Genomic DNA, 18,474 nt, shown 5'->3' on the forward strand with positions numbered 1-18,474 from the left:
TTCTAGACTTTGGGTTTACTCAAAGCAAAGCTAATTATTCACTTTTCTTCTATAATCAAAATGGCCACAAAGTTTTATTACTTCTATATGTGGATGACATGGCAATAGGTGGAGATAATCTAAACTTGATCAATAAGGTCAAAAGATACATAGGATCTTGCTTCAAAATAAAAGACCTAGGTCCTTTAAGATACTTCTTAGGTTTAGAGATTCAAAATAATGATAATGGCATTACCATAAGCCAAAGAAAATATGCTTCTGACCTTCTTAAAGACACTAATTTGTCTGACTCTAAACCTATTAACTCTCCAATTGACACAAACACTAAACTATCAACTGATCAAGGAATATTGCTAGATGACCCCCTTAGATATAGGAGAGTTGTAGGCAGATTAATGTACTTATGTCTTACTAGACCTGACATAACATACATTGTTAATACACTCAATCAATTTATGCAAAAACCCACTCAAGATCACATGAATGCAGCATTTAGGGTATTAAAATACATCAAAGGAACTATGGACTATAGTCTTTTCTATCCTGCAGATAACACCTTGCAGGTTAGAGGCTTCTGTGACTCAGACTGGGCTACTTGTCTGGACACACGAAGATCAGTGACTGGTTATTGCATCAAAATTGGACATGCTCTTGTTGGCTGGAAATCAAAGAAGCAGAAAACAGTTTCTAGGTCTTCTGCTGAAGCATAATACAAGGCCATGGCATCTGCAATCTGTGAGATGACATGGATTCACAATTTATTCAAGGAACTTCAAATCAAAGCAATCTATCCTATGGATTTGTATTGTGACAATCAAGCTGCTATTCACATAGCCAAGAATCCAGTTTTTCACGAGCGCACTAAACACATTGATCTTGATTTACATTTCACACGAGATAAAGTTCAAGAAGGATTGATAAATCTTGCTCACCTTAACACAACAGACCAACCCAGCGACCTTCTCACGAAACCGCTTTCTGTTCAGAGGATTCAGCATCTTCTAGACAAGTTGACCATGATTAGACCTCCTGCAAAGCTTGCGCGGGGGGGGGGGGGGGGGGGGGTGATAAGCTTGATGCTTTTTCTCCTCCACCGTGGATGGTTTTCTGAATTTGGTCTCCTCTGCTTCGCATGCTTCTAGGGTTTCTTCTGGTTTATATGGATACGAAATGGATTATTTGTCCCAGTTTGGTTTCTTCACCAGAGTTACTCTTGTCTCAAAGTGCACCGTTTAACTTATGAAGTAACACACACCGTTTTGGTCTTTTAGTCTTTATTAGCTTCGTTTGTTTTATTGATTACTTTAACAGGTCAAATCATTTGACCGTTGTGTGTATTGCATAGTCTTTATATTTAGCTGATTGTTATCGTTTGTAACACAACTTTATTGAATACGAATTTCAATCTTCTCCCACTGTTCATCTTTTTCTTCATGCTTCTCTTCTTCTTCTCTTCTGAGTCTCTTCATTCTCACCTGCAATTTCACAAAGGAATCAAGTTATTTAATGCTGCAAATGGATTTTAAAAATTAAATATAATGCTGATGGTTCTTTAGAAAGATATAAAGCTAGATTGGTTTCTCAAGGCTATAGTCAAAGTGAAGGCTTTGATTATAAAGAAACTTTTGCTCCAGTGGTTAAAATAACCACTATGAGAATTTTCTTGGCCTTGGCAACTTTAAATAAATGGTTTATTTTTCATCTTGATGTGCATAATGCTTTTTTAAATGGGGATTTGGAGGAAGATGTTTATATGAAACTCCCTCTAGGCCACTCCCATCAAGGACAGAATTTAGTGTGTAAATTGAATAAATCAATATATGGCTTGAAACAAGCCTCTAGGCAATGGAATGAAAAATGCAAGAAAGCTCTTCTAGACTTTGGGTTTACTCAAAGCAAAGCTGATTATTCACTTTTCTTCTATAATCAAAATGGCCACAAAGTTTTATTACTTCTATATGTGGATGACATGGCAATAGGTGGAGATAATCTAAACTTGATCAATAAGGTCAAAAGATACATAGGATCTTGCTTCAAAATAAAAGACCTAGGTCCTTTAAGATACTTCTTAGGTTTAGAGATTCAAAATAATGATAATGGCATTACCATAAGCCAAAGAAAATATGCTTCTGACCTTCTTAAAGACACTAATTTGTCTGACTCTAAACCTATTAACTCTCCAATTGACACAAACACTAAACTATCAACTGATCAAGGAATATTGCTAGATGACCCCCTTAGATATAGGAGAGTTGTAGGCAGATTAATGTACTTATGTCTTACTAGACCTGACATAACATACACTGTTAATACACTCAATCAATTTATGCAAAAACCCACTCAAGATCACATGAATGCAGCATTTAGGGTATTAAAATACATCAAAGGAACTATGGACTATAGTCTTTTCTATCCTGCAGATAACACCTTGCAGGTTAGAGGCTTCTGTGACTCAGACTGGGCTACTTGTCTGGACACACGAAGATCAGTGACTGGTTATTGCATCAAAATTGGACATGCTCTTGTTGGCTGGAAATCAAAGAAGCAGAAAACAGTTTCTAGGTCTTCTGCTGAAGCATAATACAAGGCCATGGCATCTGCAATCTGTGAGATGACATGGATTCACAATTTATTCAAGGAACTTCAAATCAAAGCAATCTATCCTATGGATTTGTATTGTGACAATCAAGCTGCTATTCACATAGCCAAGAATCCAGTTTTTCACGAGCGCACTAAACACATTGATCTTGATTTACATTTCACACGAGATAAAGTTCAAGAAGGATTGATAAATCTTGCTCACCTTAACACAACAGACCAACCCAGCGACCTTCTCACGAAACCGCTTTCTGTTCAGAGGATTCAGCATCTTCTAGACAAGTTGACCATGATTAGACCTCCTGCAAAGCTTGCGCGGGGGGGGGGGGGGGGTGATAAGCTTGATGCTTTTTCTCCTCCACCGTGGATGGTTTTCTGAATTTGGTCTCCTCTGCTTCGCATGCTTCTAGGGTTTCTTCTGGTTTATATGGATACGAAATGGATTATTTGTCCCAGTTTGGTTTCTTCACCAGAGTTACTCTTGTCTCAAAGTGCACCGTTTAACTTATGAAGTAACACACACCGTTTTGGTCTTTTAGTCTTTATTAGCTTCGTTTGTTTTATTGATTACTTTAACAGGTCAAATCATTTGACCGTTGTGTGTATTGCATAGTCTTTATATTTAGCTGATTGTTATCGTTTGTAACACAACTTTATTGAATACGAATTTCAATCTTCTCCCACTGTTCATCTTTTTCTTCATGCTTCTCTTCTTCTTCTCTTCTGAGTCTCTTCATTCTCACCTGCAATTTCACAAAGGAATCAAGTTATTTAATGCTGCAAATGGATTTTAAAAATTAAATATAATGCTGATGGTTCTTTAGAAAGATATAAAGCTAGATTGGTTTCTCAAGGCTATAGTCAAAGTGAAGGCTTTGATTATAAAGAAACTTTTGCTCCAGTGGTTAAAATAACCACTATGAGAATTTTCTTGGCCTTGGCAACTTTAAATAAATGGTTTATTTTTCATCTTGATGTGCATAATGCTTTTTTAAATGGGGATTTGGAGGAAGATGTTTATATGAAACTCCCTCTAGGCCACTCCCATCAAGGACAGAATTTAGTGTGTAAATTGAATAAATCAATATATGGCTTGAAACAAGCCTCTAGGCAATGGAATGAAAAATGCAAGAAAGCTCTTCTAGACTTTGGGTTTACTCAAAGCAAAGCTGATTATTCACTTTTCTTCTATAATCAAAATGGCCACAAAGTTTTATTACTTCTATATGTGGATGACATGGCAATAGGTGGAGATAATCTAAACTTGATCAATAAGGTCAAAAGATACATAGGATCTTGCTTCAAAATAAAAGACCTAGGTCCTTTAAGATACTTCTTAGGTTTAGAGATTCAAAATAATGATAATGGCATTACCATAAGCCAAAGAAAATATGCTTCTGACCTTCTTAAAGACACTAATTTGTCTGACTCTAAACCTATTAACTCTCCAATTGACACAAACACTAAACTATCAACTGATCAAGGAATATTGCTAGATGACCCCCTTAGATATAGGAGAGTTGTAGGCAGATTAATGTACTTATGTCTTACTAGACCTGACATAACATACACTGTTAATACACTCAATCAATTTATGCAAAAACCCACTCAAGATCACATGAATGCAGCATTTAGGGTATTAAAATACATCAAAGGAACTATGGACTATAGTCTTTTCTATCCTGCAGATAACACCTTGCAGGTTAGAGGCTTCTGTGACTCAGACTGGGCTACTTGTCTGGACACACGAAGATCAGTGACTGGTTATTGCATCAAAATTGGACATGCTCTTGTTGGCTGGAAATCAAAGAAGCAGAAAACAGTTTCTAGGTCTTCTGCTGAAGCAGAATACAAGGCCATGGCATCTGCAATCTGTGAGATGACATGGATTCACAATTTATTTAAGGAACTTCAAATCAAAGCAATCTATCCTATGGATTTGTATTGTGACAATCAAGCTGCTTTTCACATAGCCAAGAATCCAGTTTTTCACGAGCGCACTAAACACATTGAGCTTGATTTACATTTCACACGAGATAAAGTTCAAGAAGGATTGATAAATCTTGCTCACCTTAACACAACAGACCAACCCAGCGACCTTCTCACGAAACCGCTTTCTGTTCAGAGGATTCAGCATCTTCTAGACAAGTTGACCATGATTAGACCTCCTGCTCAGCTTGCGCGGGGGGGGGGGGGGGTGATAAGCTTGATGCTTTCTTGATGCTTTTTCTCCTCCACCGTGGATGGTTTTCTGAATTTGGTCTCCTCTGCTTCGCACGCTTCTAGGGTTTCTTCTGGTTTATATGGATACGAAATGGATTATTTATCCCAGTTTGGTTTCTTCACCAGAGTTACTCTTGTCTCAAAGTGCACCGTTTAACTTATGAAGTAACACGCACCGTTTTGGTCTTTTAGTCTTTATTAGCTTCGTTTGTTTTATTGATTACTTTAACAGGTCAAATCATTTGACCGTTGTGTGTATTGCACAGTCTTTATATTTAGCTGATTGTTATCGTTTGTAACACAACTTTATTGAATACGAATTTCAATCTTCTCCCACTGTTCATCTTCTTCTCCATGCTTCTCTTCTTCTTCTCTTCTTAGTCTCTTCATTCTCACCTGCAATTTCACAAAGGAATCAAGTTATTTCATCGAGCCCTCTTCGACAACATCCTCAAACAGAGCCCTCTTCATCATCCATACAATCTCCCATCCCCGAAAATCTCAAGGTTTATCTTTGAATTTGAGCTCTTGTACCATTGAATGGATCTGAAATTGTACAGTTGAAGGGATCTAAGGTTTTCTGACAATTTAACATTTTTCCAATTTTAATCCGAAAAACCGAGAACCAAACCGAGTTATAACAGTCCGATTTGGTTTGGTTTTAAGCTTAAAATGGTTCGGTTTGCATTTTACCCAAACCAAAAAAATTTGGTTTCAGCGGTTTCGTTTCTAAACCAAATCGAAAAATTGAACTTCCACCTCTCGATGCAATAACTTCTCATAGTTACTCTCTCTACCATTTATGTCTACTTCTCAGTTTAATTTAGACAGACAATTTTCATTAAGGTGGAGGATGTTGGATATGAATGGATATTTTTGTTATTAAAATTGTTTAAATCAATTTTATAATTGGTCTCTTACAAAGGATGTAGTAGACAAATCTGATGGATCGAGTTTAACACAAGAGGGGGGGTGAATTGTGTCCCCAAATTCCAATTGGAATCCCTTTTTAAATTTAAACAAATTAATGACAATTAACACATAGCACACAAATTTGGACTCTAATGACTATCCTAATCAATAGTCAATCCAATGCAAGATGTGATACAATATAGTGAATGACCAAATATCAAATAATCAAGATTTGCACAAAACAGATTTTCAATCAACACACTGCGCACAGATTTTTCAACTCAGGTTTTACCTATCAAATGATGTCGAAATGCAACAAAATTTTATATGCAATATCACAACACCTTAATAAACACTATATCAAAATTTCAGATCAAAATTCAAAGTTTAAGTAAGTCTGCTAATCTCGGACAGATCAAAGGTATTTGGTGTGGAACTCTCAAGATTACAGCAACACTCTCAAAGATAGGATTTTAAGAACAAGAGAGGTTTAGATTGTAAGCAAACAAAGCCTAAAGGATATAGGAACTTCCCTTTTGCAAAAGCAAGAGTAGTGAGAAGTCCTTGATTGTAGAGGCTTGTATTGGAGAAGATTGTTGTAGCAAATAGCAAGAAAGCTTGATGATTGATGAACTTGATAGCAAGAGGTTTCTCTCAAGGATAATTTTCAATTTGCTTCTCCAAGTTGTATGAAAGGGAAGAACCTCTTTTAAAGGCAATTCTCTCCTATGCTTGCAGCCATTGGATCAAACTTCAAGAGTTGATCTCTACCATCCATTACAGCTCCTAATCTTGGTCATTGATGATTTGAGCAAACAAATCTCCACCATAGAGCATATAGACGTTGGAAGCTTGAGAGAAGTCAAGTTGTACCTTTCTTCCATAAGTGTTGTCACAAGCACAACCCTTTGATCAATGTATGTCTTCAAATCTTGACCATTCAAACTCTCTTTAATTCTCAACCATGGATGTAAATTGTACTATGCCATCTTGTCCCTTCATTTTGAATCAAAGACTTCAAAAGTGATCCCTTAGTCAAGGATCTTGTTTGATTGCACCAACATAACTTTCTTGGTAGCACATGTCTTGAGTGAAAATGTCAAGGATCTTGTTTGATTGCACCAACCTAACTTTCTTGGTAGCACATGTCTTGAGTGAAAATGTCAAGGATCTTGTTTGATTGCACCAATCCTAACTTTCTTGGTAGCACATGTCTTGAGTGAAAATGTCAAACAAGAATATATCACTAATGATAGAGAGGACAAGGTTTGTCCCACATGTTTGAAAAGAGTTGTATCTCCATGAAGACCACAACCAATAGCCTCAATGTTGGATTCATTCAACTTGATTAAATGCCTTAGTGGAAAGTTGGCAAATATAGGATTTTTCATAGTTTCCTAGAGCTCCAAGCTCATTCTTAGAAACAGGACTTCGACCACTCTTGAACATACTGAATTCCGAGCCATATGAGACCACAATGATGATTAACCTACAAGGAAATAGGAGGTAGAACTCCCCAATTGCATGTAAGCTCAAAGAGCTTCATATAGAGCGCATAGGTTAATTACATTAGAAAAACAACCCAGAAAATTCATATTACTGCATGATAAATCATTTTATATGTATTAGAATGTTCATGTAAAATTTCATAACAATCGGAAATCGTTTGGTCACTCAACCAAGCAATTAGATCACTAATAGTGAAAGCGATAAATTCTAAGTGTAAATTCAAAGTCATTTTGCAAACTCAGTGTAAATGACCTTTTCTCTTGAACTTTACTAAATCAAATATGTTCATAGTGATGAAACTAAGATGCACACGAAATTTCATTTAAATCGGAGTTCATTTGGTTCACCACGTTCACAAAGAACACATATGCACAAAATTAGGTAAAACCTAGTTTTGGCGGAATTTAAGCATATGACCAAATATATATGTGATGCACTTAATTTCTCATGATTATAGTCCTAGAACATATATTAAACCTTCATGTGCATGTTGTTCAAGTTTCAAGTCATTTGGACCTAAGTTGGTTAAGATATGATAATTGGAAATTGATGCTCTAACTTAGTCCATGTATGTTTGTTTTCAAAACTTAATTTCCAGCACTATCTCAAAAATATATAGTCATTTAAATTCAATTCATATAAATCAAATATTGCTTTAATGTTTCATTATCATTTATAATTGATTTAATATCATCAAAATTAGACATATATGACCATAGGTCCAACAAAATCTCCCATGATTTGTGGTTAGTTACAAATTATGTAACAAACCAAATTTAATGGATTATGGGCCAAGATTTTTGGGCCATTTTGTTTTAAAAATATTAATGGCTTCCTCGTTATAAGGAAGGTGTTGAACTGTTGATTGAAAAAGAAGGTTTTTGTTTTGTTTTGCTGAGAATTGTTTTTTGCTTCCTTCTTGTGTAAGAACAAGCTTTATGTTCTCCTTCCCATCTATTCCATTTGAGAGAGTTTCATTCTTTTCTTGATTCGTTGTACACCTCCAGTGATGATGTCGCGTGTGTGAGATCGAGTAGACCTAGGAGGTGAAATTGTGTGAGCTGCAAGCACATAAGGCAGCCAATTAATCATTTTATGGTCAAATGTGTAAACCTCGCCTCGATCTTTTACTACATGAGTTTCGGGTTTCGGGTTTCGAGTTTCCTATAATTGTTCATTCATCTATATATAAATATATGTGTGTGAACTTTACTCTTTAAGTTTCAGAGATTACATGTTGTCCGCGAACTAAAATCTCCAATAGATCTCCCCCTACAAATCTTCTAATTAATAGTAATAGATTGACTTTATGGCTAAGCCCTCTACCTTACGACACACCACCTCTTGATGGGCAAGGGTTCAATCTCCCAACCCCTAACTTGCCTACAAAAATAAAAAACAAGAGATTGGAGAATAGTCACGTTATTGTAAATGACCCTAATTTTTTAAGGATATTTTGGTTATTATCCGTAGATCCTAAATTCACTATAAATACTCTTAATTGTGAAAATCCAAACAGAAAAAGAGAATGAATCCTTGTATCCTTGTACTCTGACGATCCCGTGATGGCGCTGAAGCTCTGCCCCGCCGTCCCTGTCCGCCTTTACGGCGATTGCGTCACGACCACTACAAGCGCATTTGGTACGCAAAATCCGCCCAAGTCTAATTCTTGAGTTGAGTGTTACACTCATTTTGACGCTTTGTGATTTGTTTTTGTGCTAAATATTTTTTTAATTATACTGTTCATCTATTAACGTGATTGGATTAAGAAAGTGGTGCATTTTCAATTTTTATGAATTACGTTTATCGTTCGCGAAGTTTATTGGGAATATATATATATATATATATATATATATATATATATGGGGATTCGAAGTTCCTTTTTCCTGGATCAGAGGAGGGAATAAGAAAAGCAAAACTATAGGTTGGGTAATGATTTCTTCTTTTTTAAGTTCTTCTATCATTTTCAGAACCCATTTGATAGGAATGAAGGACAATGTAGATATAAAATGTAGTCAATCCTAGCATTTTTTTTGGATAAAGGCTTCGATGGTGAGGATAATGATTGGACAGTTTCTAACATCTCTTGAACTACATGGATAATGAAGGCTGAACAAGGAAGTTTAGAGTGCGTTTGGTTTGTTTTCTATTTTCTATTTTTTGTTTTCATTTTCATTTTCAAGTTTCTATTTTCTATTTCTATTTTCTAAGGAGTAGAAAACATGTTTGGTTTAAAGTAGTGAAAAATTATTTTCTATTTCTGTTTTCATTTTCTATTAATCATATCATTTTTAACTAAATGTAATAAATAAATAAAAAAGACTTTTTCTCCCTCATTGACACTTAGTACTATATCAACATTATTTTGTTAATGATAATATGAATTGATGACGTGAACTGATCATTAGCTTATTTCTCGGAGTTTGCGTACGTCTCAATTGATTAAATGAGGAATCTTTGGTTGTTGATCGCTGCGCAGGTAACGAACGTGAACTACGGGGTCCCCGAGGTTTTCCTCAGGGGAGTCACTCTAAGGAATACCTGGTTAGATCGAGGTGATCCCCGACTTAGAACTTTGTAGAATAGATACATGTTGTCTTATTGAAGGAGTATTTTGATATTATAAAAAATCATTATTAAATGTTTTGAGCGACATCACAATGACATTTTCTAAAATGCTAGCTTAAAATAAAGTCTATTGATATATATATTTACTAAAGGAAAATAGAAGTTAATTAAAAACAAATAAATGCAGAAGTAGGTCCCACACTTGCATTCAATTCCCCACCATTTACATATAAATTCATTCAAAAATAATAAATAAAAGAAATTTGTGCAAATATACTGTGGTGCTTGCTAAGATAGAACTGTTAAGGTTTGAATATTGTGATAATTTATTCTCTCTCAAGGAGGAAGTATTTATAAGATTACAACCTCTTCACAATCAGTGGTAAACCGAATATTACAATCATAGAATAAGGAAACTAAAATATATTAGACAGCCTAGACGTATCAATCACATAGTAGAGAATATTCTATGAATCGTCAACACTCCCCCTCAAGTTGGTGCTTAAATGTCTTCCAAGCCCAACTTGCTCAGCGAGTCATAGAACACATTCACAGACACTACATGAGTTAGTATATCTGCCAATTGTTCACCAGATTTCACGTACGGGATATCCACCAACTTGTTTTCCAACTTCTCTTTGATAAAGTGTCGATCCACCTCAACATGCTTCGTTCGATCATGTTGTACTGGATTGTCTGCTATTTCCCTTGCTGCTTGATTGTCACAATGTAGGTGCATAGGACCTCTCGGTTTCAAACCAATTTCAGTAAGTAAAATTCGAATCCATAGCAACTCACATATCCCTTGTGCTATACCACGATACTCAGCTTCCGCCGAAGATCTTGCTGTTACGTTCTGTTTCTTGCTTCTCCAAGTCACAAGATTACCTGCGACAAACGTAAAGTAACCCGACGTTGACCTTCTATCAGGGATGTTTCCAGCCCAATCTGCATCAGTATAACCTTCCACCTCCATATGCCCATGCTTCCGAAAGAGCAGCCCTTTTCCTGGTGTTCCCTTAAGATAACACAAAATTCGTATCACTGCCTCCATAGCTTTGGTCCATTTCGGGTCTTGTAGAGCTTCTTCCACCTTTGTTGGCACTTTAATTTCATCCATTTGATTCACCAGTGCACAGTATGATGTTGACAGCCGATGAGTTGAGACATAGTTGGAAATTGAGTACTTCACTTTTCCTTCTGGTGAATACCTGTCAGGTGGTTTCCCACGATTCTTTCTAGGTGGTAATATATATGAATTATCCACTAATCCAACATTACATTGAATAGAGTCAGAATCAGGAGTGCTTACCTCTTGAATATCCGTTGGACCAGGAGAAGATTGTGGAGGTACTAATGAGGAGGGGGGTACGAGACAGCTTGGGTCCTCTGTTTGTCCAGCATCTAGTATTACTGCCTCATGTCCAAATGTCTCGGGTAACCCAGATACAGACTCTGGTGCTGTTGATTGTACCCCAACTCCAAGTTCACTACTAATCCTGCCTTCATCTTCTTTATAGGATTCAAGACTATCGAACCAACCATAGTCATCATCGTTGTTGTCTTGGGACATTATCATCTCCCCCTGAGGACCATGTTTGGTACGGCTAGGAGGAAAAAATAATAAATCTTCAGAGAAGGTGACATCCATCGTGACATACATATGATGTGTTGGGGGATGGTAGCACAAGTACCCATTTTGTTGAGGTTTAAAGCGAAGGAAAACACAGCGGACTGCACACGGGTCAAGCTTACGTCGTTGGTGCTTGTGGAGATGGACATAAGCAACACACCCAAATACCCTTGGCTGCAAATCTACAGAGGAACATAGAGAAGTTGTATCTACAAGTACAGCTAGAGGTGTCCGAAAAGATAGAGCTCGAGATGGTAGCCGATTCATGAGGTAGACAGCATAGGTGACGGCATAAGTCCAATATGTTTTTGGAGTCCTAGAACCAATTAACAAAGCACGGGAGATTTCCAGGATTTGCCTATTTTTCCTCTCGGCCACTCCGTTTTGTTGTGGAGTGTGGGGACACGTAGTCTCATGAAGAACAACCTGCTCCTGTAGAAACTGAGTCAACTCACCATTAAGATATTCACCCCCATTGTCGGACCGAAGTATCTTAATGAAAAGTGCAAACTGATTTTGAACCATACGATAGAACACTTTAAAAATTGTACTGACATCACTCTTATTTTTCATTGTGTATAACCAAGTCATCCTAGTACAATCACCCACAAAGATTATAAACCAGCGAATTCCAGACTGAGTAGTGACAGGTGATGGCCCCCAAACATCGGAATGAATCAACTCAAAAGGAATTTTTCTTTTATTGAAACTCAAAGGAAATGGTGCACGATGGCTCTTTGCCAAAGTGCAGACATTACATTCTAAGGAAACTCTGAAATATGCTTAAATAAATCTGGAAGTAGTTTGCGTAAATAACCAAAAGATGGATGACCCAAACGACGATGCCATAAGTGGATAGAGTTGAGTATGCCACTACTACTGCTTTGAGCTTGACAAGCACGTCCATAAGTTATATCCTCCACATAATACAACCCCCTCCTTTTAGTATCACGCCCAATGATCTCCTGAGTCTGGATATCCTGAAGTAAACAAAATGTGGGAAACATAAGTACGACACAATTCAGCTGGGTAGTTATTTGACCCACAGATAGCAAATTATTTGAGAGAGCAGGTACAAGTAAACAATTTTGCAAAGAGATGGTCCGGGTAAGTGATATTGAACCAGCTGCAGTTACTGGAATAATATCACCACTAGCTGTGACAATATTGTCCCGCGGTGAGGACATTGTAGTCGTAAGAAGTTTCTGATCATACGTCATATGATCTGTTGCGCCGGAGTCAATAATCCAATCACTATCACGACCATCAGAAATATTTAAAACAATGCCCATATTACCTGTATCATCATTGTTATCATCTGAGGAGATCATATTAAGGAGAGATAGTTGAGAATGGAGATTATCTGGTTCGACTGTGGTCGGAGTGTTATTGTGACCCGCGGCTATGGCAGCAACTCCAGAACCATTTGTAGCCAATTTAGTTTGACCAGTCCTTTTGTTGTTTTTTCCTGGCTTTTGCTTCCGTCTTTCGAGAAACCATTCTGGATACCCATGGATCTCAAAACACGTCTCCTTGGTGTGACGAGTACCATTGCAGTGACTGCATGTTAGCTTGTCCTTATCAACTTCATCCATCGTACGCTGAGAACGAGAAGAGCCAGTTGGTGGCATCTTACTGACCATGGCCATGGGTACACTGTTATCAATAACTCTTCCACCAAGCATAGTAAGTTGCCTTTGTGCTTCACGCCGGATAGTATTAAAGCACTCTTCAATTCCAGGAATAGGTTTCATCCGAAGACGATCACTCCGAGTCGAATCGAAAATATCATCAAGACCTGCAAGGAAATCATACACCCGCTCTTGTTGGATTTCTTCTTTATGAGTTTTAATATCGGCCGTACAAGTAATCTTGTTTGGCCTTCTATTATCAATTTCTTGCCATACACCTTTCAACTCGGCAAAATACAGGTTGACTTGTCGCCCGTTCTGCCTTGTTCTCGTTGCTTTACACCGCAACTCATAATATTGTGATTCATCAGCACCATCATAGAACATCTGAGTTACACTCTCCCAGATATCCTTAGCTGTCGGAAGTTCAATGAACAACCCAACAATATAATGTTCCATGGTCTTCAACAACCAGCCACGTACGAGTGCATCTTCAGTACGCCACTTTATGTAGCCAGGTTCAGTCACACCAACCTGTTCTGTGTGACCGGTTAGGTATCCAAGTTTATTTTGGCCGGCAGCATGGACTTCCATCATCCGTGACCAGATCTTGAAATTTGTATCATTCAGTTTGAAACTGAAGGGTAGTGTATTCATATTGCCACCATCATATGAACCATTTGTGAATTCAACAGAGGTGGAACCACTTGACTTTGTGGTTGGATCAATGAGTGGAAGGGTTTCGATGTTGCCAGTGGTTTCCATGAGAGAATAAGTCTCTTGTTTCGAGACAATTCCTCCTGGTTGCCGCCGCTGGCTGTAGATTAGAGACAATGAGGTTGGCTAGGGTTTAAACCAGGCTTCGATACCATGTTAAGGTTTGAATATTGTGATAATTTATTCTCTCTCAAGGAGGAAGTATTTATAAGATTACAACCTCTCCACAATCAGTGGTAAACCGAATATTACAATCATAGAATAAGGAAACTAAAATATATTAGACAGCCTAGACGTATCAATCACATAGTAGAGAATATTCTATGAATCGTCAACAAGAACACGCGCCATTTGAATCCCGTGTTTTCTAAATTTAGAAAACTACATTTTTATGTTTTCTAATTTCCAATGATTTTCCATTTCTATTGTTTTCTAAAATGGCTAACCAAACACATTTTCAGAATATTTTCTATTTTCTAGGAAAGGAAAACAGAAAATGCTTGGAAAACACTTCAACCAAACACACTCTTAATGTTTCTGAAGCAAGTTGTATGAGCTTACAGTGAGATTTTATCTGCTTTGACAACTAGTTGCCCAGGATTTAGTGCTCAGACTTGTATGTATTACGCTCCTTTTCCCTACAACAAACTTTTGTGGAACGAGCTGTGGACCTGCGGTTTTGGGGGCGTTTGGTTCATAATGAGCATGGAAAGAGGAATGAGAATGAGAACGGAGCACATGGGGAACTAATATTGGCAATGATACAAATTATGTTTTCTTTTTGTAAGGAAATATTATATTTTGTTTTATGTTGAAATTATTGGGTGTAGTTTTAATCTATTGTATAATTTCTGAATGCAATACATAAAAGTTAAATTTATAGTATCATATAGATATCCTAAAAATGGACTCTTAACCTCCATTCGTAACCTTTGAGAGAGTAAAGTGAGCATTATCCTCCTTGAAGCTGGGGATAAAGGTTAAATGTGAGGGAGGAGTCCAACCTCTTAGACGTCTCCGAAAATGAGAGAAAGAATGTAGGGTGGAATGGAATGACAATTTCATTCCCTCCTTTAGGTGGTCCTTCTGAAAGGTATATATGAACAACATGTCACCATTTGTATTTTTTTATGTGTGCACATGTTTTATTTAGGGCAGGAAAGTTCACGTATATAAAGTTGCTGTGAAGGTTTATCATCATAACCTTTGCATGAAGGTTTATATATGTATGACTGATGGAATTTAGTTTTCTGCTAGTTTTACAGATTGAGCCATGAATGTCTCTTCTGACGATTCCTTTCCTTGGACTCATAATCTTCTTGATTTTCAGGTTCAGTACACTGACATGACAGATACTGCAGCTGCTGATCAAGCCACTGTTGAGTTGATTGTGAACACTCCGCATCGGTTCTTCCCTGGTTTTGATTACAAGTACCATCATGGATTGATCTTCAGGTGCTGATTATCCTTTCTAAGAGTCTAGATTATTTCTGCTGACATGAAGGATTGTTCATCTTGTTTTAACTGCTGTTGCTAAAATTCCGTGACATTCTTATGCAAATGGTTAGTTGATGAAATATGTGAAAGTTTACCTAAGTTAAGTTACTTTAATTCTTTCAAAACGTCGATTTTCCCATATTCAATGTGACTCACATTGAGAAACTAAACTAATTCAGGGATCTTGAAATATTAGCACGCATTATTGGTGGACTTGCAAATATTATTCGGGGCATTGTCATTGCAAGTTGTGTTATTTCAATTGGTTTCTGTATATGGCCTTCAGGAACTAGATTTTGTTGAGGCCAAGAAACAATGTGAAGTGTTTGGATAATTTTCAGCAGCTATCCCCCCCATATTGAAGACTATGTATATGCTCCAAAGGTGCATTGGACTTTAAGTACCACCAGGTTGTTAACTATGGAATTCATGGATGGTGCATACGTGAGTGATGTGAAAGCTTAGCAATCCCAATTCCGAAGACTTTGAATTCAACTGAACTAAGTTGCTAAATTGGTAAGTTCCTGGGCTTTACGTTGCTGGATTTATTTCAGTGGATAGCATTGACAGTGAGTCAGTAACTTGCATGTAACGTGTAAAATTAGTTCCTAGATAACATGTAGAATTATTTTCTCTGCCCTTCTGGAGGTTACTTCCCCAAGAATCTGACTGTCCTTCTGAATGTAGTTTCAGTTGATAATATTCACATGAAAACAAATATCAACCAGATGTTGAAGTAGTATTAGTCTATCAATTTCAGGGCACATTTTAACTTGGATATAAGTGACACTCGGTCAGGCACTGTCTATCACTCTCTTGGTCTATGGTTCATATGACTTCAAGAGCTTATCTCTTGAAAAATTCAGATGAAAAAAAAATTGCACTTTTAAATTCCATTTTGAGAATATGACGCCTTCAATTTTGGGAAGGAGAAAAGAATTTTGGTGATAATTCAATTCATTTTATGTAGGTTATCAAGCTTTCGCTGAGATGATATTCAAGCATGGGTTTCCTTCATCTTGACTTTATGATTGACAATCTTTCATATTTCTTCCATGAAACATGAATGACTGCACTTGTTATATTAACTAAAAGATAGTTCTGAAACTTTCAGTTTATATAAGGGTGTGTTACTTTCATCTTCATTATTTGCCCATGCTTCTTTAGTTAATTGTAGCACTAATTTCTCATGGTGACGTAAACATTTTTGAGGCCTTGATTGGTTAAGTTAGTGAAAATTCTAGGGTAAAGACTCTACCAAGACATAAATATAGCAGGGATGCTGGCTACTTTTCATAATTATAGGGCTTGCACACTCAGTAGAGGAGCCTAGCTATTTAACTTGTCCTTGTAAGGGCAAATGCAATGGTGAAGTGGTATTGGGCCAACAAAGATGTTGTCTTTTGCTGATGTGGCTGTATTGTAAAATGTGTTTTGCTTATGTGGCTGTATTGGGATAAGTGTTTTGCTGATGTGGATGTATTGATATTTAATATTTTGGTGTAGTTTTGTTGTGGATAATATAGAGGAATGGAATGTTGTTGGGTTGGGTGGAAAGAGAATGTGTGTGGGAGGAAAAAGTGTATAGAAATTTGTGTTTTGCTGATGTGGCTGTATTAGAATACGTGTTTGACTTGACTTTTTGTGTAATAGAGGTGGGACCGGGCCAACAAAAATGTTGGCCCAATAAATTGTTTCTTATTGCATTTGCCCTAAAATATAAATGATGGCACTCTAACCATTTTTTTGACGTCACTGGTTATTGTCAAGCCGTAATACCAGAGAACTTTATTTATTGGTTTCATCAGAGATGTGTAAGGAAGAACAAGTATAACAAATTATTTATAGGGCACTCATTTATCCACTTTGGCACATTTCCTGTTCCTCCGGTAAGACGTATGATAAGGAAACTACTACTGTTTATGAACTGATGAGTTTCAAAAGGGTAATACATGCATCTAATTTTATTTTGTGTTTCTGGTTTATTCTTACAATAGAGATGGAATTCATCTATCTGCTGAAGGGAGCAAGATAGTTGTGGAGGAGATATTGAAGGTACTCAAAGAGGCCAACTGGAAGCCATCACTACACTGGAAATCCATGCCAAGTCAATTTTCGGAGGATTCACCATATGATCTCCTCACGGCAGATGGGAAATCCACATTGAATCCCTCCGAATGGACGTTCCATAGAGCGATTCAGTGGGACTATGTTGGAGAAATGGCTTCAATGTCTCTGTTTTTTTTTTTTTTTTAATGCAGAAACTGTACACAACAAGTCAACAATGCGAAGAATGGAAATCTGTAACATCAGAGAATCATGGAAAAAGTGGCAGAATAGTGGATCTTATTTATATTTCAATGCAATTCCTCCTTGTAAAAGTAATCGTGAAGTTGAATTTGCTTTAGACATGTAGTGGTGGAGTTTTCTCCTGTATAGAACAGAACCCTTTTTTTTTTTTGTGTGGCTATGTTTAATTTTTAATTACTGCTCCATGTCTGCGTCCATGCCCATAATAATCTATGTACAGCACTTGCTTTTGAAAACTAGGTCTTACACAATCTCAATAATAAATTTTTTTTTGGGAATTTACAGGGAGAAGTTAAAAAACAAGGCACCATTAAGTTTAAATTGAAAATATTCAAGATTTTGATCTAATGCACCATTAAGTCCAAAATTGGAAAGATTCAAGATTTCGATCTAATAAATTTTTTTTTTTTAGAAATTTATCGCGAGATTTCTGAGTTAAAAACAATGCACCATTAAATCCGAGGCGAAACATATCACACACCTTTGACTTTTTGTTGGACAAAAATGACATTGTTTATAAAATAACCATAACGCTTTGTATCATCCTAGCTACCTCAAGTATCTCATTTTTTTTATTCGAGATCTCGATTTTTGTCTAATTTGAAAGGGAATGAGTCGTTTTTTTTGTTCCCTCTTGACTTAGCCTTGCTCTGTTCTGAAATTAGCATCAGCCATGTTCAAATTCCAAATAGCAATATAGAATATACATTACATGCCACTATTCTGTTTGTATACTATTTTAATTTGTCCTATGTGCTAACAAGTTTTATTTGTTGTATTAAAATTCGGGAAAAAAAAAAACCAAAATTCTACTTCATTAGCTTCGATCCTTGCTCGGAAGACATCAATGTAAGTCAGCAGTATCTTCGTACACTT

General features: G+C 36.8%; 1 long non-coding RNA gene across 1 annotated transcript; it reads left to right on the forward strand.

Moving 5' to 3' along the window:
• The first annotated feature begins 14,325 nt into the window (after positions 1-14,325).
• Positions 14,326-17,933, forward strand: LOC120002782. Its single transcript, XR_005469184.1, has 4 exons — positions 14,326-14,574; positions 15,122-15,246; positions 15,575-15,804; positions 17,286-17,933. It is a non-coding gene; the product is annotated as an uncharacterized LOC120002782 (long non-coding RNA).
• The last annotated feature ends 541 nt before the right edge of the window (positions 17,934-18,474 follow it).

The sequence above is a fragment of the Tripterygium wilfordii genome, chromosome 1, assembly GCF_013401445.1.
Source record: "Tripterygium wilfordii isolate XIE 37 chromosome 1, ASM1340144v1, whole genome shotgun sequence".
NCBI classification, from domain to species: Eukaryota; Viridiplantae; Streptophyta; class Magnoliopsida; order Celastrales; family Celastraceae; genus Tripterygium; species Tripterygium wilfordii.